Source organism: Panulirus ornatus, chromosome 15 (assembly GCF_036320965.1).
Source record: "Panulirus ornatus isolate Po-2019 chromosome 15, ASM3632096v1, whole genome shotgun sequence".
Taxonomy (NCBI): Eukaryota; Metazoa; Arthropoda; class Malacostraca; order Decapoda; family Palinuridae; genus Panulirus; species Panulirus ornatus.
In genome coordinates this window covers 11,056,639-11,080,347 of record NC_092238.1, presented here as the reverse complement: position 1 = coordinate 11,080,347, position 23,709 = coordinate 11,056,639, and the positions used below count along the sequence as shown (strand labels likewise).

At 44.1% G+C, this 23,709-nt stretch overlaps 1 protein-coding gene across 17 annotated transcripts in view; it reads right to left on the bottom strand.

Moving 5' to 3' along the window:
- The window catches only part of LOC139753727 (uncharacterized), a 1,039,260-nt gene that overhangs the window by 805,990 nt on the left and 209,561 nt on the right, over nucleotides 1-23,709 (bottom strand). For 2 of the 17 annotated variants that reach the window (XM_071670491.1, XM_071670498.1), the window contains exon 1: nucleotides 6,970-7,350. The exons of the other annotated variants lie outside the window; for them this stretch is intronic. The gene's annotated coding sequence lies outside the window, so the exon portion shown is untranslated. Of the gene's footprint in view, nucleotides 1-6,969; nucleotides 7,351-23,709 lie in introns of those variants that run through there. 17 annotated transcript variants of the gene reach the window in all.

The following is a 23,709-nucleotide window of genomic DNA, read 5'->3' as shown; positions in this document are numbered from 1 at the left end:
CACTTAGTGATGAAAGCAATAATGAGGGTATTAGGCCCCACACTATCTTGTAACTGTCGTGATGACTCTCCATTCCTCGTACCTACACACACAATTAATGACCCGCGTAATCATACAAAAAGCTGCAACTCACCTGGAAATTACGTACATTAGCACCAAGTGAAATCAGCGAATTTCACATTCCATTTTCATCCGGTTACGAAATGCGTCGCTTCGAACTGTCACGTCATTCTCAAGAGGTATAAAGTTTAACTGAGTCGTCAGATCACAGGTACTATAACTCGAAGAAGACGAAATACAAGCTTCCTAAACCCCGTTCAACCTCCATCATTACAGGATCAAAATCTGGTCAACAACACAAGGGTCCACACTGGTCAGTGTTGTCTCATCACAAAATGTTGGCCTTGCTAGCCATCCTAGACCAGTAATCCTTCACCAGATGCCACCTTAACATCTGTGCTCATTCACACGTAACTTTCCATCCCAAAACCTCCCACAGTAGCAGCTCTTCACGTATTAAAGCGTCTCCAAGACCAGGTGTTTAACATGACGAATCTTAAAATACAAATCATAACACTACTTAACTCTGTGCCATTTGGGTTCTTGGCTGATGACGTGTGTCACCCTGACACCGAAAGTCCTTTCTCGAGATTTCTCTCCGCTACATTTTAACATCCTCCCTCGTCAGTGTGAGTACTCTGTCATCACCAGCTTCCCATCATCAACATAATCACACCACCAACCAATCAACTTTACTCCATCCTCATCGTCATCATGACTCAATTCAGTTCTATTACTAAATTAATCATCATCAACGACATGCACATCCTCGCCAACACCCTAAGTGATCGCTCCCCTCCTCCACAACCTTCGCACACCTCTACCCTCCTACCTTAGTATGCAACACAGCGATCACCAGGAAGTGTTGGCCGAGGCTGCTGGTGTAGGGATGACCCTCAAAATCATCTCCCAGTTGACTCAAGGTAAACTAGGACTACCTACGGCACACCTGCTCCCGTCACCGATAGAGGACCCAACGCTGCCGGGTAATACCTTCCTTCAACCTTATGATGGTCCACGGAGGAGGGTCTTCTACCCCAACAGTTCGGTCTGAGACCAACCTACAGTCTGCTCAGTAATAGTGTTGAGGGGTACATAAGCTAGGCTCTCATCCACCTATATACATTTCAAATACATTTGTCATACGAAACGAGTGTGGGACCTAGGTGAGTGCTCAGGACTTGTCACCATCCTGAAAAAAACAAAAAAACTAAGTCATGTGACCATGGATAAACGCCAAACGACATTCCCTCTGGCAGAGGCAGCATGACGGTTTGGCAACTACTCTAAACACCAGGAAAAACTTTTCCCGGTGGCTGCAGACGAAACAAAAACTTTGCATGCAATTAAGTGGCTATGATGAGGTTCAACACAATGGATCAGGTACCATCCACGGGCTACCGTGTTATTATAGACAAGACAATCTACTACAGATCAAATATCAAAGTAATTTATCAACTGGAAAAAAAAAAATTCACTCATACTGAGTTTCGAAGCATTGTCTCAAAAAGAGTGAAGCGTTACACCAAGGTTCAGGTGGACAACAGGGGTTCTAACGAGGTTAAAAATTAAGAATAAAACAATGGTTCTAATAACATACAAAAACATAAACTATGACAATTTCTCTTTGTTATAATTTTCTACCTCTGAGGAGCCTGCATCTTTCTCAGCACTGGTAAGGTCTGACAGCCTCGCTTGGACCTGAGTCACTGTAACTACGTAACCGTTTTCTAACACTCTCTCTCTCTCTCTCTCTCTCTCTCTCTCTCTCTCTCTCTCTCTCTCTCTCTCTCTCTCGCTAATTCCTCACAACTTTCCTCCCTCCTTTGCAGGTTCTGTAACTCTAAATCTTGACTCAATGAACATACTTTGTATTCCTGTAACATCCACTCTATCTATCTTGGAAACATCACACTACGGAAAGAGAGAAGTCTACCTCTACGAAACTGGGGAGTCCTTTTTAAATGTCAAAATTTCTTTTCTTCTGAACAGCTGCTCCGTTTATATAAAGGGCTGATCCGTCCTTGTATGGCGTACTGCTCTCACAACCGGGGCAGTTCTAGCTCTGCATCCTTACTTGACGGAGATGAGTCAATACCGGTCCGCCTTATAAACTCTCCCATGCAATACTGGTTCACTTTCCCTCTTCTATAGGTATTACTTTGGACCTTGCTCTCGAGAGGTGACTGCTTGTGCGCGCCCCCACCACGAGGTAGACCAACCAATACTTGACAAGCTGCTGCGTCACATGGGCCGTTGTGGGCCGTTGGCAACCATGGGTAGGCCGCTTTGATAGCTGGTCTTTTTTTCCCTGTACCTCGACACTTTGGAACACTCTACCCTCTCAAGTCTTTCCCAATAACAGACGTTGTAGAAATGTTGCGTGTATCTCTGTGTGTAAGCAGAATGCAGGGCAACTGAGCGGTAAAATGTTCGGTGGCTTCATTGTGGTAGTTGCATCGTGGGTATGAAGGGTCCTGGGATATGCTGAGTTTGTGTTTGGAGTAATTCAGGGATGGGTCACATCTAAAACACTGACGGAAAAGTGCGATCCGAGTTTGTCTAGGGAGTGTAACTTCAGATGGGTGTGTATGTATGGTGGGGTGTGGTTTTTAAGATAAAGAGATGGGAGGGTGGCTGCTGTTTGTCTGTCGCATCATTTCAGTGTGTATGTGCTTTGTTAGTGTTATGTCTGCTGGTAATGGGGGAATCTGTGAGTCTCTGCTGAAGCGGGTGAGGCTTGGTGGTTGGTCATGGATTGGTTTGTAAAGGAAGGGTCTAGTGTTACTGCACAGAACTGAGTGCAGCGCATGTTGAGATGGGATTGTATTAGAGATATCTTTGTTTCACTATGTAGGTCAACGTTGAGTCTTGCGGTTGCTAGGCAGCAAGTGATTTTTACCAAGTGCCGTAACTGGAGTGGTTTGCAGCCTTGTTAAATTCGCTTTTGAGAGCGGGGAAGACCGGACAGGTGAGGCGGAGTTTAGAGTGGAAAGAATGAATTGTCTGTAGACAATGCTAAAGGATTCTCTCTCTCTCTCTCTCTCTCTCTCTCTCTCTCTCTCTCTCTCTCTCTCTCTCTCTCTCTCTCTCTCTCTCTAATATATATATATATATATATATATATATATATATATATATATATATATATATATATATATATATATATATATAAACAACTACCTCCCAGTCCAAACTGAGACCCCTCTTGAAAATTGGTCCCTAATGTTAAATGGACGTTTCTGTATGGCAAAACAAACACACACAAACACCAACAACTGCGGGAATCTGTGTGAGAGAGAGTGTGAGAGAGGGACTTGGGAGTCTAAATCGTCCCTAACCTGTCGCAAGACTCGGGCATTAGAAGATTAGTAAAGGAGACGAAGTGTCCACTGGCAAACATTAGAAAGACATTCAAATACATGTATAAGAGGACATTCAACGAAGCTTTTTGCATCCTACATTAGGCCAAAACTACATTATATTTCTCAAGTTTGGTCACCACACTAAATAAAATCACAAATAACAAATGGAGTTGGTCCAGAGGAAGGCAACACTGATGGTATAAGAATCAGGCGAGCCAAGGCCTTAAATATGTCACTCATAAAGAAGAAAAGAGTAAGAGGCGGCCTGACCATAGCCTTTTAAAGTTTCTAAACCATCTTGATGATGCAAACTGTGAACAGTTCTTCGAGAGTTCCATGGATAGAACAACCAGGGGCTATAACATGAAACCGAGGAAGGGGCTTGTTGGAGTGGAGCTAGATGAGTGGAATGCACTGAATTATGAGACTGAGAATGCGGACACTATGCAAAAACTTAGATTTTGAAAGAAATCAGAGAAAGTCTAAGATACGGGAACCCACGAGTGCAAAACACCCTCCCGCTAAAGTGTAAAGAGGCCATTACAAATTAGCAATTACACACACCGAAAACGAAACCCCCTTTCTGCCTTTAGGGACAGTAGTAATTATGGTAAGCTTAAACTAATGTCGTGTGGCAACATGAAGCGATTATTACAGACGCTGGTTCTGGGCATGACTAATATTTAGCAATGCACCGTAATAAGGCAATTACTGAGTAAGGTACTAACTAATGACAGTTAAATGTTAAAGAGGAAACAGTGCTGACCCATAAACAGCACATGTAACTAGAAAGACACCAAGGTCTTCAGAAGAGATAGCCTTTCATTACCCTCAGTTAGTTACTAGATTGTGGGTCAGAGGTGTAGTGGTTAACACAAGTTGATTTATGATCCACCCGTGACGGTTCGATCTCGGGCGCGGCCAGACAGCTCTCTCTCTCTCTCTCTCTCTCTCTCTCTCTCTCTCTCTCTCTCTCTCTCTCTCTCTCTCTCTCTCTCGTACAAAAGTCTACATCACAGCCGGGCCTTAATCCAAATGTTCGTCCTTTCTCTGGTTTGAAAATACATGGGTACTACACTGGGTTGGAATAAATAATCAAGAGTGTGAGAGGCCTAGCCAGTCAACAGCTCGAGAAATGGCCCTCACTGATGAGCCTTTTGACACGACCACGGAGGAGTATTTTACTTTTTTCTTCCTCTGACAAACGGAAATTCACAAGAGGATGGAAGATCAGGCAAACATGACTGGGTAAAATACTAACGTCGCAGCACAGCTCTGAGGGTCAGAGTCAACACATGTAAGGAAACTCCATCTTTATAAAGAATGAGGAGACAGGCAACCTAATCAGTCACCCTACTTCCAAGATCAACAGGATTTTGACAATGATTACCGAGTGCAGTCTGAGATATGCGCATGCACAGAAACCACACACACACACATGAAAAACTACTCCTTTTAAAATCTATGCAGAAGACTGTCTACAAACAAGCAGCTAATTCCAGTATAATATTAATCCGGTAAGACTTAGCGAAGCGAAGCCTGAGGTAAGAAAATGAAAATTCTGTGTATACGGGCAGGCGGACGTATAGGTAAGTTGGGTTTTCATCTTGTTCTGGACATCAATGAAATAAGCAATGTTACCAAGACTGTTGAAGACTCGAACACATGATTCCTTATAGCAAGTGACTGTGTGTCAAGATTCACCACGCCTTAGCCGAGAGCTGGCCCACTACCTTCATACGGTCCCTCCACCACTTTTCCCCTATCCCAGGAGAAGGGGCGCATAGCCAAATATGCCTCGCCCATGAGGTGTCTAGAAGCAATAAAAGAAAATGTGGATTCTCGAGATACTACTGGTGAGGGAGAGGAAAATAATATAAACCTTAAAGTACTGTGAAAAAGTAAGAAACTAGAAAGGGGCATGAAGAACACCATGCCCCTCCACACTCATCCTTCGAGACTCTCTCCTCCCTACGAGTCCATACATATGATACAAGCACCCTAAATTCAAAGCTGCATTTCGACTATCTATGTCTTTCCGCGTCGTAGAAATAACATGAGCATTTCAGTGGGAGGTGTTGGTGCTAGACGTGAGGAATGGAGATGTCTACCACCGTCTATTAAACTGTAGAGGTGGGGGGTCAAGAATGGCCGGAGACTGGAAAAGTTTCTATCCACATACAATCTTACAGCCACATGTAATATCCTGTCCCTTCCAGAACCCCGATTGAGTTCCATCATAAACATAAAGTGACAGAAATATCTGCACAATGTGAAGTATATATATAGCCATGCTACTCAGGGGCGGGCCCATAAATAGTATCGTCTGGGGAACTCAATAATTCAACCATCACAGAACACATGAAACAACACGCAATCAAAAAGGTCAAGATATAGCTCTATAAACTAAACATAACTCACTCAGTAGGATGTCGTTCACCGAAAGACTTGAAGGTCACAAATAAATGCAACAGCCAAATGAGTTGTGTCCCAACAAACTCGAGCCTAACACGAAAACTGAGTACAAAACCTCAAAACCATGACACACATGGCGAACTCCCCATCGTCCAGCTACTACTAAGATCGTGACAGCTGCCATATGCTTCCATTCGTGTAAGCTAAAAGGGCAAGCAAGGTACGACCATCACGAGCGGTGCGGGAGGGTGTCGGCGCCATACATCCGCATCTCTTCTCATGATTAGAGAGAGGATCACATTTCAACTATCTCCAGCAGATATGACAGCCAACGTGATCTTTAGTCATGTAACCATCCAACATCCCCAGCATCCTGTCCCTCTTCACCATCCTAGTTTTTTGTCAGTTTCTGCTTCTCGTATGTTAGATCTCGTCTCAGCTGACTGCAGTAAAACTCACTGCTATTTCTTCCCGACTGATATTCGTCGAAGTTTCTCCTCTATGAACGAAACCTAAAATACATAATGAATATATTCTCTCTTATTCGTGACATTCTGTCTGCTTCGTGTAAAAGGAAGGTGGTTCAGGGTGTGGAGATTCAGCAGCTAATTAATAGCTTTTTTTTTACTTTTATGGTGAAGACGAGAGAGTAATGTGCAAGTAATTAGATGATAATTTATAAACATGCTCTTTAAACCAGTGAGACAGAACTATTAGCTGAACCTTATATTTCTGACCACATGTTTTAGTAATACTCCATTTCAGCTTATCACAACTACAGAATCACTCTTTTTTTATAGTTAAAAGGAAAAAAAATCAGCAGACCTGTCTACTCCAAAGAAGCTAAGGGTCACTAGAGGGAGATGCCACTGTCTCTATGACACACGTACGGTGGTGGCTCCTAATTACCAGACTCTCCACCAACAAAGTCATAGCATTACCAATATCAACAGTATCCACGGGTACCATGACACACTTGACTGTCAACGTGTACTCACCACCTGCACCGCACACCATGATCCTACACGTCGTCCCACCATTGTAAACTCTCTCCCTGTACTTTACACATAGGTGTACTATGCACTATATAGGTTTTCATTACCACCATCATCGTTTCCATTCTACTTACCAATATGAGTTGCCATCCTTACAAGAGGTATGATGTAGCTTCAATACCAGCAAGCATTAGTATTACCCACAGGCGAAGATTAAACCTATCACCCGTTTCTCTCGTCTATCATCACTGTTTCCTGTCACATGGTGCCACCACCATAACGAACTTGAGCACCATGCAAAGGCTCACTACCGGTGCCACGTCAGGTGCGATATCACTATTCACAATCCCGGGCTGGCACTCTGCATCACCGTCAGAGCAAGTCACCATCACACGTCACTACTACTACTACTACTGTCGACCCTGCGAGGGATAGGGTCCCCCTGCCAACACATCAGCGAAGCCAGGCGTCAGTCCTCGGGTGAGGGTGACACGGTGTAGGCAGTGGAGTTAGTGAGGGCAGCAACCGAGCCGCAGTGGCCCCTTACTCCTCCTCCTCCTCTTGTGGCCAACTGATAGACGACACAGATAAGATACCGCCACATGATACTGCCCTCCCGCTACCTAATTAACTGACAGTTACAATTAAAATGGGTTTCAGCCACCAGAAGCATTTCAGGGGTATGTCTACCGTCTCATTACCCTCACAACTTACTCTCTGGACGCCTTCCCTTGCCATATCCCGGTTATCTAACAACGGTGTCATATACAGACTAGTTTCTGCCAGTAACTGCTTCATTATATATATATATATATATATATATATATATATATATATATATATATATATATATATATATATAGAGAGAGAGAGAGAGAGAGAGAGAGAGAGAGAGAGAGAGAGAGAATGTATATATAAAGCGACGCTTTACACCCCAGATCACTGCATGCTATAATGGAATTTGGTTTTCTTACAACTAACATAATCTTACAGTGTGCTTCACTACTCAGGAAACAAACACTGGTCAGCAACACAAGCGGCCCAGGACAACACCCGCAGGTCTAAATGTTTGTGTAACACAATAATTCAAAATAAGTAAATATGCAACTTCTATATACGTCAACATACAGAAAAACAATTCCAAAGTAATATACGAAATAAACAATACCTTGACGCTTCCTCGCTTCCTCGGGAAACAGTGAACAAGTATAAAAAAGAAAACAATGATAAAGGAACGTAATAAAACGAAAACTTCCCATTATCATTACTATTCATCTTCCTAGGCACTGGGACATATCCCAGTTGTCATGAGCGGCTTCAGGACAGAGTCTTCACACAGACGTGGCAATAAGCGTGCCTTAACAATGTAACAAGCAACCAGTTCCTTTCAAGTGTACTAAACCAGTCCCGCATCACAAAGTAATATGCCAGTCTGAAACACTCTCACCATGACAACAGTAAAGTGTGTCCATTAGGTTTTATTTCTGTGTTATGTAACGTTCATCTTTGTTACGCAACTTACTCTTCCTTTCTGTACGTCATCCAATTATCCTCCTGCGTCTGTACGTCATCCAATGGTAACGTAAAGCGGGAACCAGTGTCCTCCATACCAAGAGCTTGCTGACAACGGCAAGCAAGATCAACATTCACCCTACAGTTACCACCAGACGAGGCAGCGTGGTGACACAATCTTCAACGCCACAAATCGCCACTACCAACAACATTATGCGGATAACCCCAGCAGACAGCAGCAGTAACCACCATAATCTGCACAAGACACCTTCAAACTGCCACTTTCACCAGCCAGGCTGGCAGCAACCAACCCCTCTACAGCAGTAACAGCGCTCCCGACACAACTGCTGACACCAACTTACCCTTAACGACAGTAAAAAATCACTCCCTTCCCAGCGACTAAGAGCGGCCCACCATCAACAACACTATCGTTGAGGAAATGGCCGCCGTAGACAATAACATTACCATTGAGATCATCTCAAACGAAAGTAGTACTGTTGTCAGTACTAGAGCCGCTGATAAGCACTGCATTTCCAACATCACCAGCATCATTTCCCCCAGAGTAGCTGGGAATAATCCCTTCCCGCACTTCACAGGTTGGTGGAACATTTCGTCTCTGATGAACCACGAGGTTGATGTTTCTGCCAGGTCTCGCCCATGTTGAATATTCATCACTAGTCTGCTGATGATGACCAGCTATAATCATCCCTTTCAATCAGGATCAACCTTCATCTAATAGATGGCGCGCCCACCAAAAGAACAGCGTGGGGAAATCCTCACTAACAAGCACCCGATACTAAACTCAGAGAGAGAGAGAGCTGGGGGCGGTGCAACTTCTGTTACGTGGAAACTGTTAAGATGGGTCGGTTTAGAGGGCTTGTCTCTAACCCTGGCCTGGTCTGAGACCAAGATGTAACCGTCTTTAGCACAGTGGCACTTAACTAGGCTCACTACAGAGTTCAACCCTCTTGTCTCTCCTATCATACGTCCTCACCAACGTACCTTACGGTTTAGGTGGCTGTCTTCGACCCCCCCCCCCCCCCCCCCCCCCCAGAGTTCAGTCTGTTGACCAAGCTTCCCTAATGAGGGCCTGGTTTACCAAGTTAACTGATAACGAGCGTCCCCATTTATCAAACGCCGTACAGCTTGGCTGATCTGCTCAGCACGGGGATCCTGGCCAGATGGTTTTTAAGAGAAGTCGAGGGGTCTGTGCTGTTCCTTATTATTAGCCAATGACTAATCAGACTTGAGCCTTTTGAAGTCTATACCACTTTATGTAGCATCTCCTACTCAATCTCTGCATTTCAGTCATTTCAATTACACACTCGACCCAGTTCGTCATTCCAGCTAGGGAATTATCTCCGTTAGCAGGCTTGGATGAGGCCTTCTGGTATTTTCCATATGAGCATGAAGAAGCGTCTCTTACGTTTTCGTGCTAACGAACAAGTACAGCTTCAGAGATTAAGCCCGTCCCATTTATTCATGTTTTACTGAATCCATGAGGGCGGTGCAAGAATTCTGGAAGTCTTCTAGCTTATCTATATCTCCGGATCTATGTGATGTTAGCACACAACAGCATGGCAATCAAAAGGAAACAATGTTTTTGTGCCGTCACTAAAGGTCTTCTTGCTCATATACTGAGCTTTACTTCGACGTGATGCCAAATCATATCAATAATTTCCTCACTGTGTAACCAATGCAGTATTGCTATTATTGAGGCCCAGTCCTTGAACCTTTTTTTGCACTCTGTATCCTCTTATGCGCCACCGCCCACAGGATGGGTAGGAGTGCACAATAAATCAGCCGCTCTTGCTGCAAAAATATGTTATCTGACTTTATCACTATTTATGTCTTGCATTTCAAAGGTAAACAGTACGAATTTCATGAAGTGAAAGACCAATCAACAGAGATTGTGTCCGATGCGTATGTCCAATTCCTCCTTGCGGAGGTGTGCACGGAGTGGGAGGTGAGCCTTACTAGGTGTGAGCTTGTTGGGTGAGAGCCAGTTGGGTCTGCTGGTAGGCGAGTCCAAAGCAGTCCCGCCGCACCAGGGTACATACGGGAAATGCTAAGTTGCCAGCACGGAAAAAGAGGAACTGCGGAGGGTAGGGTTATCCTGGACGGTGACGGTTTTCAAGTACAGACTGGAGGAGATTTTGGAACAGACGACGGTGGAAGGAGGAGGAGGGGATGAGGGTCAATAAATGCGGGAGCACTAACTATCACGGTTGGGTTCAATCGGTGCAATGACGGCCCTTCGTGAGGAGGTCTTGGGGTACACTGGCCATACTGGAAGGGATGAAGGTGCACCTTCGATCTTGACGAGGTTCAGAATGGCCACTAACGATCCTGGAGAGACGTCATCGATTACACCGACGGTTCTGAGTGGACGTCATCGATTACACCGACGGTACTGGAGCGATGTCATCGATTAAACTGGCGGGTCTCGAAGGGATGTCGTGTACCATGCAGATGGTCCTGAAAGCCTAGGGGATACATTATCGGTCCTAGGGTACTGTCACGTGACGCCTCACCGGTCCTGAAAAGATGTGACACCAGCCGTTCTCGACCGTCTTCTAGGGATGTCACTGGTTATCACAGGCAGTCCTGGAGGGGTCGTGTGGTACAATGACGGTCCTGGAGGGATGTCATGCGGTACAAAAGGCAGCCCTCGACGGATGTCATATTACACCTGAAGTCCACCGACGATCTTGATGGGAAGTCATAAGGTATGCCCAAGGTTCTCAAAGAGATGTCATGGGGTACAGTGATGATTCCGATGGAATGGAATGAGGTGCACAGACCGTATGCATAAGAGATGTCACAGGGTACACTAACAATCCTAGAAGGATGTCAGGAGGGGTACACTGACACTCCTGGGGTGCACTGTGGTGGGACGGCTAGCACCAACATCCAGAGACTGGCTCCGACCTCTATGCCAACGGCTACAGGCAAGGCGCCATGCAGGCCGGAGTTTGGCGTGGGTCCACAAGCTGGGATACACACACTTGGACCCGTTGGAAAACTCGACACATGCGCGGTGCAGCAAGATGGGCCTGGGAGCTGCCCTGGTAAGACTGCTGTCTGATTCTTCATGTTGGGGAGCATCGGGAACACAAGGCCACCAGACAAGACCCTGAACGCGGTGCCCCTGCATGGGAGGTAGACACCATGGTCTTCTCATAGAAAGGTAAGAGACAAGGTATGACAAAAAAAAAGCATTCAGGTTAAACCTGACCTCCTCTGGTGCTTGCAAGCCCGACTCTGGTTATAGGAAGAGGGATGGACAATAGATGGGAGAACATTCCACAGTAGAGATGTATGAGGAAAGGTGGAGGTATCATAACGGTCAACCCTCGCGAGGCTGGTCTACTACACAAACTGTGGTCCGAGGCAGCCACGGGCGTGCCGCTCATCTCTATGAAAGCTGGAGTATCTTTGAGTGGTAGCAGGATTGGAGGACGGGCGTCCAATACGGTACTACTGAAGGGTCCAGCCTTAAGGAGCATCTGCCCTCCACTCCACAAGACGGCTCTCACTCCCAAATTCCCTCTAAGTAGTAGCATTTGGGGTGGTAACCTTCTCCATGAGGAGAGAAAGGAGGATCATCATCCTTACTTGACCCATACGTACCATGCACCGTGGTCAACACTAGGGATCCACAAAATTCTGTTTCTGCCGCACCAACTGACTTTTCCTTTTTTTCTGGTTTCCCACAGAGGTCACCCCCTTCTGAGTGAAGCGCTTCAACTGCAGGCCAGAGCTTTCCAACGATATACTCGCTTACTTCAACTTGCTTCGCTTCTTCCACATGTGCATTACTATGCTGCTATAATCCTTTCTCACGTTCTTCTTGACGCTTTTTAAAAAATCATCAAGCTTTGTTACATCCTCCTGTTACGGGTTTTTATAACATCAAAAAGTTTTATGCGAATCCTCAAGTGACGAGAGCAAATTGCTAAAGCATGTTCCAGCTTGGGTATATTACATGTCGTATACAATCTCTTAAACATTCCGCTGTTCATGTTATATAAAACGAATACTGACAATGACCAAAATGTCTCGAGTGACTTTCTTGTAAGACTGACCTGATGTCAACTGAAATGTTCCTTTCAGAGGATGAGTATTGTAACTTGCTTTTCCCCCCACCTCACTGTGATAGTCCCAGCCCGATCTCTTAACCCTCTTCTTCATCTTCATTACTTTGCGTTTTCCACAATTCACCTTCACTGCTCACATCTCTTCATAATTTTTTGCATTATCACAAGTCATATTCAGGCGTGATGCCGTCTCATCTGGCAAGTTACTTACGTATATCAATAGCACAGGATTACAAGCGGGTAGGTTCCTGAAAGAACCCCACTTGTCACCCCTGACCAACTCGAAAAGATTCGCCTGACAAGTGTTATCTGTTCTCTACCAGTTAGAAAGCAATCAATCCACTTATGGAGTCCTCCTTCAAACTCTAGCTTGAATATCCACCTTCATCATCAATCTCCCGTTGTGGACAGCGTTAACGGTCCTGTGACATCTCAAGGAAACATAATTCACCTATCCATCTCTATTCCCTACGACATTGCTTACTCTCGTAGAGATCTAGTAGATTCGTTGTGCAAGATCTTCTCTTTGACTCCATTCCAATTTTCATTCCAGCAGTTTCTGACACTCATGATATCATCAGTCTGTTCTCTGACTATTCTTCTGTATGTTGGGTAGACCACGTACATTAGAGACACTGATACCTTTTTCAATGGTATCATTACGAAAGCTCTCTTCCATTCCGTCGAAACTGTACCCTCAACAAGAGATACTAAACAACATATCAAGCGCCATGTCCTGCGTTTCTGCACACTCCTTCATAGCAAGTGGCAAGATGCATCTGGTCCAAGAGCCAAGGGAGGGTCCAACCCCTTCAAGTCTTCTACTTAAGGCTTCGCTTCAATGTCTTCAAGGTATATACCCTCACTCCCTGACAGGCTGCGAAAGTCATCATATGCCAGTAACTATAATTCCAGGATCCCATGGTGTTTTATCTATATATTTTCCCTGTAAAAATTATACGAATTCGTTTAGAGATACTTTGTCAATGATATGTCTCTCGCAACCTTCTCCTAGTCGTGGTATAATAATTTCAAGCTCTCTTGTATCTTTCAAGCGCTGGCTGACTTCTACCCCACCGACATTCATAATATCTTCCCTGGTTCCTACGCATATCATCTCTGTTCTGAGTATCATAAGCAAGGAACATTGTTAACAACATTTACATCATTTCTTTATGTTAAATCTGAAGTAAGGTTCGTATATAAATAATCCTATATGAACGACAAAGTTTTTATTTTGCATAACCAATTTCACGAAATTTTCCACGATTACTTCCATATCTTGAAATCTGTTCCCATAAAAACATTTTGTTACGTTACTGTGTATACTTAATACAGCAACGCTCTGTGCTTCAGTCTGCATGTGCATTCGAACACTGTGCTATCAAGCTTGTAGTAACATGGCACCTTTCAGGCGGAGGCGTGTCCATTATCTTTATTCGCTGCGCATACTATAGTGGGGACAACTGCCTGACCCTGGGTCGAACCCGCTTCTAAGGGGTTGCAAACGCCAGTCGTTACCACACAACCCGGACGCTGCTCGCTTAGTAACCATGAACTTATGCGCAGGGTCATTCTACGCTGTTAGTTTGCCCCCTCAGGTTCACTATAACACTGCAATCATGGAACTTTGAAGAGTGAACAACAGGTAGCCAACTTATCTCATGGCACAGGTGGTCATGCTACTGTACTAACAGCTAAACACGTGCTCCTGCATGTAAACACACACACACCCACACACACACACATATGTACACAATCAGACAGATGCGCACCATACAGACGCACGTGCACGTATGTATACAGGCAAACTCACTCTCAAGCACGCAGGCACACATAAACGAGCATACTATCGTGACAGTACACGAACGAACGGCCTGTGAAATTTACGTGTCCGAAGCCCACACTAACCGGCCGTGTGTGATACCAGAAATAAAATTTATCAAGGTAAACTGCAGCAAGCAGGGGGCAAACAAACCTAGGTGTAGTCCACGCCGCAAAAACCTGCTCCATTCTTGCTACTTTGCAATATTATCCACCTAGCTAACTCACCTATGCTCTGCCTCAGCTAAATCAACCTTCAAGCATGCGATACCGGTACACTGTATGTAACTACTATTTGTGTGTTGCGTCTCTTAATCTCGTATAAATATGTGCCGAGTCTTTTACTCGTGTGTGTATACACCCTTATAACCCCAACTAACAAAAGTACCCATTAATCGACCAGCCCAAGGGGAGGATGAACACTTGGATTGGGTGTGAGCCGACTGCCGGGCCCAGGATTCGAACACATGAAGGCCATTGCTGGCTCGTAGTCGATGTGTCTGTTTTAAGTGTAATTAAGTATATGTACATTTCTGGGAAAGGAGTTTTACACTTAGGAGCACCATCTCTTGACCATTCCCTACGATCTTACATTTTGTTTGTATAATCGTTTGCATATATCAAGTTCATATTAATTCTATTTCATTCATCCACCATTTTATACTATACACGTACTTATTGAAATTTTTCTTTACATGTTTCAAGCCTACTTACGTATGTCCTCCGGTTGTTCTCTCCCTGCATCTATCGAAGAACTGTCACCAACGTCATCAACCTCCTATAAAATTTTAAAGTTGTGATTAGGTTGCCTCCCATCCTCTCTTCTTTAACGAGGTGGGCAAATTTAGGGCCTCCGACCTTTCCCTCTAACCCTTTTACCATCTTTGTTATTCTCTTCAGGAACTCCTCTATTAGCTCTCTGTGCTTTTAAAAATGTGACCAAATTTGAGAAGCATATTCTAATTTTGGCCTTTTGTAGAATGTGAAAAGCTTGCTCGATTTTTCCTTAACCATGTTCTCACTTCTTACATTCACAGGGTCCATCTCTTGAATGTGTGTTTGTGATTACTATTTGTCTATTTGTGTGTTATGTGGCGAGAGTTTTAAACTCGTGTCGTCCCATGTTATACATATATACACACACACACACACACACACACACACACACACACACACACACATATATATATATATATATATATATATATATATATATATATATATATATATATATATATATATATATATATATATATCGACCAACCCACAGGAAAGGATGAACACCTGGTTGGGAGTAGGCCGACTGCCGTGTCACGGATTCGAACCCATGTGGACACGTGCATACCTAACAGTCAGTATACCTAAATTGCTACACAACGGAGGCTCGTGTGTGTGCATGTGTGGCACTGATAATCAAAGACGGTGTAGTGGAAGTGCTGAAAGATGCAGGAGTACGTGGAGGTGTTAGTGGGTGATACTCATTGTTGCTGTTGACAGCGGTGGTGGACAGTGGGAGAAAACAGTGGCAGAGGTAATGATGCAGGATGGTGATGTTTGTTGTTGGGAAAGCAAAGGTGGTAAGGAATGGTGATGGGGTAAATAACTGTGGCGATACTAGCACAGCATCGTAACAATACGAGGTGGAAGCAGTGACTGATGTTGGAGAGGCTGCGAGAGCAGGAGTGTTGGTGATCCTGTTGGCGGTAAGGCAGGGCAGCAGCAGGACGGTGGTGCTGATGACGATTGTGTAGGTGGTCAGTTGGTGAAGCTGCTGGTGCACTGATGGTGGTTAGAAGTGTAGGTGTTTGAGGAGGAGTGTGGTGGTGGCTAATTTGAAAGTGGTTGAGGGAATAGGCACAAAAAAATGACAAGTGGAGGAGGAGGAGGACGACGAGGAGAGGCAAATGTGTGTGTGTGTGTGTGTGTGTGTGACATGGTGCAATGAAGGTGGTGGTGTATTAACATCGGTGGCGGTAGTGCCGTCAATGACAGTGCTGGCCGGTGAGGTGGTGCATGGGATGGTGATGGTGGAGGCGGCAGAGGGAGGGGAGTGGGTAGTGGTGGTGGTGGTGGTGCTGATAGTGTGTAGTGGTGGCAGTGGGTGGAGAGGGAGGTAGGAAGAATATCCCCAACATGCCAACTCATACAGGCTCTGCTCAGCACACCAACATCATGCCATTTTTATCACCCACAGCATTATACGCAACAGGTTCAACGGACTAACTAAATATAACATTACCTTACAGCAACAACCCAGCGCCAACAAGATTAAGAAGAAAATAAAATAGAACTAGCAGGGTTGCCAACACTGGCGCCGGCAGAGACTCTCCCACGGTACTCCGCCGTTACTGTTGGTACGTCTGCGAGAGCGGTGGAGGGATAGAGGCGGGGTGGGGGATGGGGGGTGAGCTCCACGCAGTGCTGCCTCACTCCCCAGTCCTGCTCAATGCCAGCACATACACTTTCTCACTAACTCCTCTACAACTTTATCCAGGAAAAACACATACATTTCCACCTATATATCAAACAACACACATAAAAATGAGATTGACAAACTGTTGGATGAAGGTATGCTGTGTTTGGACGTGTGATTAGAGAGGCACAACCGGACTAACGCGTCTTGTGGCAACCGCCTGTGGTGGTGGTGGTGGCGGCGGCGGCCTGCACCAGGTTGTGTATCGCACTAATACACTGCCACTCAACACTCCCTACACTTTACCTCCAACGAAATACATGATGGATATCACCCCCTCATATCCCACTGAGCCACCACCTACCGTCACCACTACCACATCAAATGTCAAAAGCTGCTATAAATAAGAATGCGTCTTAAATATAATATTCTAGCCTCGATACCGGCCCAGGAAACTTCTTATGGAATACAGTGACTCCCCGGTGCTTGTATTGCTGCTCTTCAGGCCGACTCCACTACTTCACAGACGTACTTCAGTTGATAATGATATTATTCCAAAAGCAAGTCGTGATATACTAGGAGACATGCATGAATACAGTAAAAAATAATAAGAAATAGTAAGAGAGAGAACATTTTACATTCAGAATTATTGAATAAGCTGATAATCTAAATATTGACGGCCGCCATATGTGCTCAAGCATGTGCATATTCACCGGAAAAATCTAAAAATAAATACTTCCATCAAAAACTCAATGCTCACCAGGGGAAAAAAACTGTGGTCCAATAACTTTTGACTTTTTACCTGATGTACTGCAGACTTTACTCGATATACTGCTGACTATGGTTCAGTTTCTCTACCAAACTGGACCTGCAGTGAAACGCTTTTGTCTCACCAAAGTACAATCATAGAAACGGCAAACATCGACTCCCCCATAACACTTCCAGGATGGACCTACCCACCAACATACCCATAATACGCCCCTGGCAACCCTAAGCTAATCCATGACAATACCAGACCTTACTCTACCTCACTACCAGACCTTACTATTCTACCTCACTATGACCCATTACACTCATATTAATGCCACACCCCTGCTTACCCCTAATTCAATCCACGGTAACCCCACATCCTATCTTACACACACGACACCCAAGCCAACGCCATATCCCTTTACAATCAACATACAGAACGCAACCTCGCATACATGGTCATCCATAACAAACATACAGTAAACCCACTGCGCAGCTTAAACATAGCTTCCAAGGTAACCCAGCACACTCTTTTACCCTTACATCAAGGTATTACACCAATAATTTCACGTATCTTTGTTAATACTTAACCTAACAACCCAACTCGCCCACAACAAGTGGGGACGTTTACCTCCTTGGTTACCCTTAATACACCGGGAACAACCCTACACCCAATCTAACCCTCAAAATACCCATGGTGCCCCACACAGGATTACATCCACGTTACCCTCAATATATCCATGATAATCCTACAACACATCCACACCTCAATACGCCCATGGTAACCCCCACATCCAGGATAACCTCGCATCTAAGCTAACCCAACACCCTCTCCCAACGAATACTTCATAAACCTCGCATCTAAGCTAACGCAACACCCTCCCAACGAATACTTCATAGCCTTGCCAAGCATGTCTACAACTGGCGTCTAAGACCATTTCCCTTTTCGGTACAACCAGACCTTTATTTTTTGTTCCCTCGCCAAGCCTCTAATTACCAGAAGTGATCTGGGTTCCGAGGGCCGCCAGTTTCATATGAGTTCATAAATGCTATTTGTTCGTTTGTATGAGGCTTTCTTTAAATAATTATATTTCAAACAATTACACATACATCTACTATCGTGTGGGGCAATGAAAATGGTCCATTGCTTTCTGTCAAGTTACTCTTCCAATGCTCATATAGTCCTATCATATAGAAGTTTCACGTTTTTTCATCTTATTCATGTGTGTGTTCATGCTTCTCTTTTCTTCGCATTTCTGATTCCTTGCGGCCATCGTTTTGAGAAAAGGCACGTTATCATGGCGTGAGACACAAATGTCTTTTAAGTTACCCTTGAAACGAAAGTACACAAAGTTTGGTTGCTGACCCAACGCCTTAACCTATCCTAACAGTATAATCTTATATATCAAAAATGTTCGGGGTAAAGTAAATCCATGAGATGTATTCTTTGTTTTACAATTATTCTGGAGGACTGTTACTTCCTCCACTGCTTGTTCTAGCTTGCGGCACCGTTACTCCTGTGATTATCAGGCCAAGAGACCTAAGTATCCTCAACAACTTGACTGATACAACACATTTCTTTGGTACTTGTCTAAACGGCTTACATGACCCGTCTCAAAATCACTGCACCGTAAGGCAAGATTGTACGTTTCATAGTTGTTCCTTTTACCAAGTAACGTGAAAGTTCACAAATGAATCCAATGATTAAGGTGACATTTTTAGTCTGAGTAACTAACTCTTTCATCACGTCAACTGAAGATCTAAGCAGTGAAATTTCTATACAGTCTTCTACATATATGGTTTTCTGCCCACACTTCCCTTGTATTAATACTCTCAACCACGTCTGTGTTGTAGTTTGGAATCCATACGTATTGTCGACCCAATTTCTCAAGTAGCTCCTGTAAAGGCTGCAAATTCTGCATTTGCTAATGTCAGCAAACTTCTTAAGAACAGAACTTTGTTAGCAAAGTACTGTGCGATCTAAATCCAAGATAAAGGCACGTATGAAAGTTGTACTTGTAGAGCAGCTGGGAGATTTGTGAGACGTTTACTGCTATCATATCATGTTTGTTGTACTAGTTCACAATACGGTAATGTTGTCCACAAGAAGACTCCAAACTCCTTCACTCTCGGTGTTAAGCGGGGTCACCATAAATGCACAATTATGCAGTCAGGCAGGACACAGGTAGGCTGTCGCACACGTATACATACACAAACACCGTTGAAAATTTACTTCGTTAGCAGACACGTTCTTGAGTAGTCGTAATGCTCCAGCAGCATCTTAATTTAAAACACTTCCAGATCCTTGTTTTATCCTTGGCATAGGTCAAGATACGATCTTAGATAAATATGCCAAACAGGACGTCATGTGAACACAACAAGCCAAGGTCATCAAGACTTCTGACACCTTGTGTATTTTGAAGCTAAGAGAACAAGGTATAAGAACGAGTAAAGGTTACATACGAGAATAAATTGGAGAGGATTATCTGACAGGAAATTGTTAAGACGGGTTAGGCAAACTGGCTGTGACAACACCAGTGGTGCAATACCGACCATGACGGTTTTAGTCGAGTCAGTCAACAGCCCGTGTATACACCATGAGACTCCATACACAGCGACCAAGTTCCCTTTGTATGAGCATGGCCTACCACAATGTTCGTTGCTGCAGGTCTGCATTCATTTATGCCGTGAAACTAGACTGGTTTGGTACACCTTCGAGGAAAGTGTGCCAGTTCCTTAAGTGAAAGAGCAGTCTTTCCATGGTATTAGCCGTGTTTATTGCCTTTTTTTCCAATTACTCTGCGTTGCTAACAGAAGAACAAGTACAACAACCGCGGGATACATGAAGTGCGCGAACTTTCATTTCTTCCCGAGATGTTAGAAAATTATAAAGGCAACATCATCCTTTGCCAATGACTGTATCTGTATCTGTATGCCCTTCCTGTACTATTGTGTATGATCACATCTGTCAGAGGGTTTTGTGAAAAACCTTTACAAGTATCATCTACTTCCACAATTTCTGAAAGGCCGTCTTGCAGCTGTGCAAGACAGGATCGTCCTCTTCTAAACTCCCAGCCATCCTAGATTGTCTAGACTCGAGTTCTTGCGTTTGGTCACTTTTTTTCTTATTAATGCTGTCAAAAACCTTAATTATGTGCGGTGATACTGCAACTGCTGGCAGCTGTCTGGAATCGCCTTGCTCCTTCGATTAACAGCGTTAGGTCCAAAGATCTTACTCGAATTCTTTTTTTCAAACCTTTGAATGCCAATCCCAGTGTTTCCCTCCAGTGCATTAACAAAAGCAAACTCAGGTCCTAGTCCAATATGTGAGTGATCACTACCTCTGTGTAAAGGGAAGAGAATTTTAACTACGCTTCTGTTGTCCAGTCTTTTAACCTTGCACATGTACCATGTTTTTACTCTTTTTTTTTATGCGTAAACACATACCCAGCCTAAGCCAGGTATCTATTTATCGACTAGCCCTGAGGGGGACAATGGAACACTTGGGTTTGGTGTGGGCCCGACCTCGGCCGGGCCAAAGCTGACTCACTATCAGTAACACTAACCACTACATCACGGAGGCCCGTGTGGATGTGTGTAATAATGACCTCAGGTTTCAACATAATCTACCAGAATACTCAAATTTACAAATGCTGGCCGTGTTAACCATGTTTTCAGTCATTATACTGCACTCATCCACCACTTTTACACCACCAAAGTACTTCCTCACATCCTTGTTAACAAGTTTCTTGCTACTTTCATGTTATGTCCTGTGGTTGTTCTACCCCTACTTCTCTCGAAGAACTGTTCACTGTCTACGTCAACCCTCATTTTTCTCTTACAAGGTGGGCAAAGTCAAACAAAGCCTCTAGTCTTTACCTGTAACTCGGCTCTCTTAATTCCGGTATTACCTTCGTTGCCCTCCTCTAGATCTTCTCTATCAGCTAGCTCTATGTGCGTCTTTTGGTGCGGTGCCCAAACTTGAGAAGCAACTTTTGCGATTCCAGAATACACTCAGTACTATTCGTGCAGTTTCCCACGCAGAAGTGTTGTATCAAATACAGTCAAGTTCCCGGTTAGGAGACGATATATGAAAAAAAAAAAAGTCTTACGCCAGAACTATAAGTTGTAATGACTCTGCGATAAAACTGAACAACTTTTGTCAACCCGCCCGATGTACCCCCAACACCTATCTCAAGCAAGCGGTTTTATCATGCCTGGATGATAAGAGACTCACCTCATCCCTGTGAACCATCCACTGGTACGTGGCTCAAACGATTCATCCACAACACCTGACATACTGATCCATCTGCCTACTGTATCTGGCTGACAGTGACCCACCTGACTCTAATGAAGCCTTCCCCGTACCAGGATGACACTGACCCACCTATACCTGCTGAGCCACCCACCGTAACTAGCTGAAACAGCCTCATTCACGTCCCTTACCACATCCACGCACCTGGCTGGCAATGTCCCACTTATCTCTGACTACTAAACTATCTACGTAGCTGGCAGACACTTGGCCTACTTAACTAACGAACCACCCACAGTAAAGGACTGCAATTCTCTAGTGAACCATACACCGGACCTGGCTGATGACACTGCACCCCTACATGACTTCAATTCATCGCCCATCTTACCTGGCTGGCAATGACCATCTCATCCCTACTGGAACACTCACCTACGCTACCTGGTACCGGGATGCCCTCTTCCTATGGGTGTAACCTTGGTGGTAGAGTAACGGAGGTTGGGACGACTGGGGAGAGGGGTAACGGTAAGGCCTGGTGCCCCCACGTGCGTCACGTGTGGTGAAGCAAGGAGACCAACACCGGTGTACCCTGTCACATGGGGTGCGAAGGGTCGGACTGCAGCAGCGCCGTACCCTGGTCATGTAGAGCGCGAGGTCCCGGTTACATGACAAAGATACTGAAGCATTCGGCCACAACGTGGCACATGTAATACACCAGGAATTCATCAAGCCCTTTATAGAAGGCTCCTGCAATACCGTAATACCACAGGCTCTGTGAAATCCAGAAATCAGCTAAGGAGTTAGTTACCAGCATACCAAATTATGATCAACACTGCTCAGTGCTAGGTCTGTCAGCAAGACAAGTCCTCCCACATGACTGCAATCTACTGACATAATTAAGATGACAAAAACACTGCCCCTGCAAATGGTAACATATACGGTATACTAAGGTAACATATATATATATATATATATATATATATATATATATATATATATATATATATATATATATATATATATATATATATACCTTACGAATCTGCTGCATTTCGTAGAGGGTGAGTAAGTGGGGCAACAGCGAGGGGCTAGAAAATCCTCCTCTCTTGCATCATAACTTTCTAAAAACATGAACAGAGGACGGAGCCAGGCGAGAACTTTTCCTTGATTGTTCAGTCGTCTGCTCTTGACGCTATCTCGATCAAGCGTGAAATGTAAACTGGAATATATATATATATATATATATATATATATATATATATATATATATATATATATATATATATATATATATATGATAAGCCTTGTAAGGTACATGAACACCAGTATCATAATTCCAGTGACTGGTGAAGTTCTATCAACAGTTCCCAGTGTTTTTCTGCATATGGCTGGCGGCATAGCTCGGGGTGCCCCAGCAAGAGTAAGAGTGGCAGTGTAGCCAAAAACGTCCCTCCAGGAGTAACCTTACGACAGACAGACAGACTGACTGACTGACTGAGCCCCAGACGATCCAGCATTGTCTTAACATCACAGCCCTCACTATGATCAAGTGGAAGATAAATGTCCCTCTTTATCAACACCTTTTTCAGTGTAAGCAACACTGCAAAGATAAAACATGAGAGAAGAACAGCTTGGAAATGAAACTGAAGAACCTGATCAGGGATCGTCAGGTGTTTGCTGACCAGCCTCGTACAGGGAAAAAAGTTTATAGGAGACAAAAGATAAGTGGAAGAGAATTCCCCACAGCTTCGCTGTATCAGGAGAGAAGGACGTATCGTACATTTCTGTAACAATGTAAAAGTATCACTATCTAGCAAGTAAAAAAAAATAAACATGCATGATAAAAATGTCAAGATGTCAACGTTAGAAATATAAAGGAGCGAAAGCTTAACATACATATGATACAGAGTACACTCGACTGATATTCTGGAATTTGTGAAGTGCTACAACCTCTTGGCTATTCAAGCGCTTTTTAGCATGAAAAAGATACCAACAAATAAGATTTTTTCATATATACTAATCACAT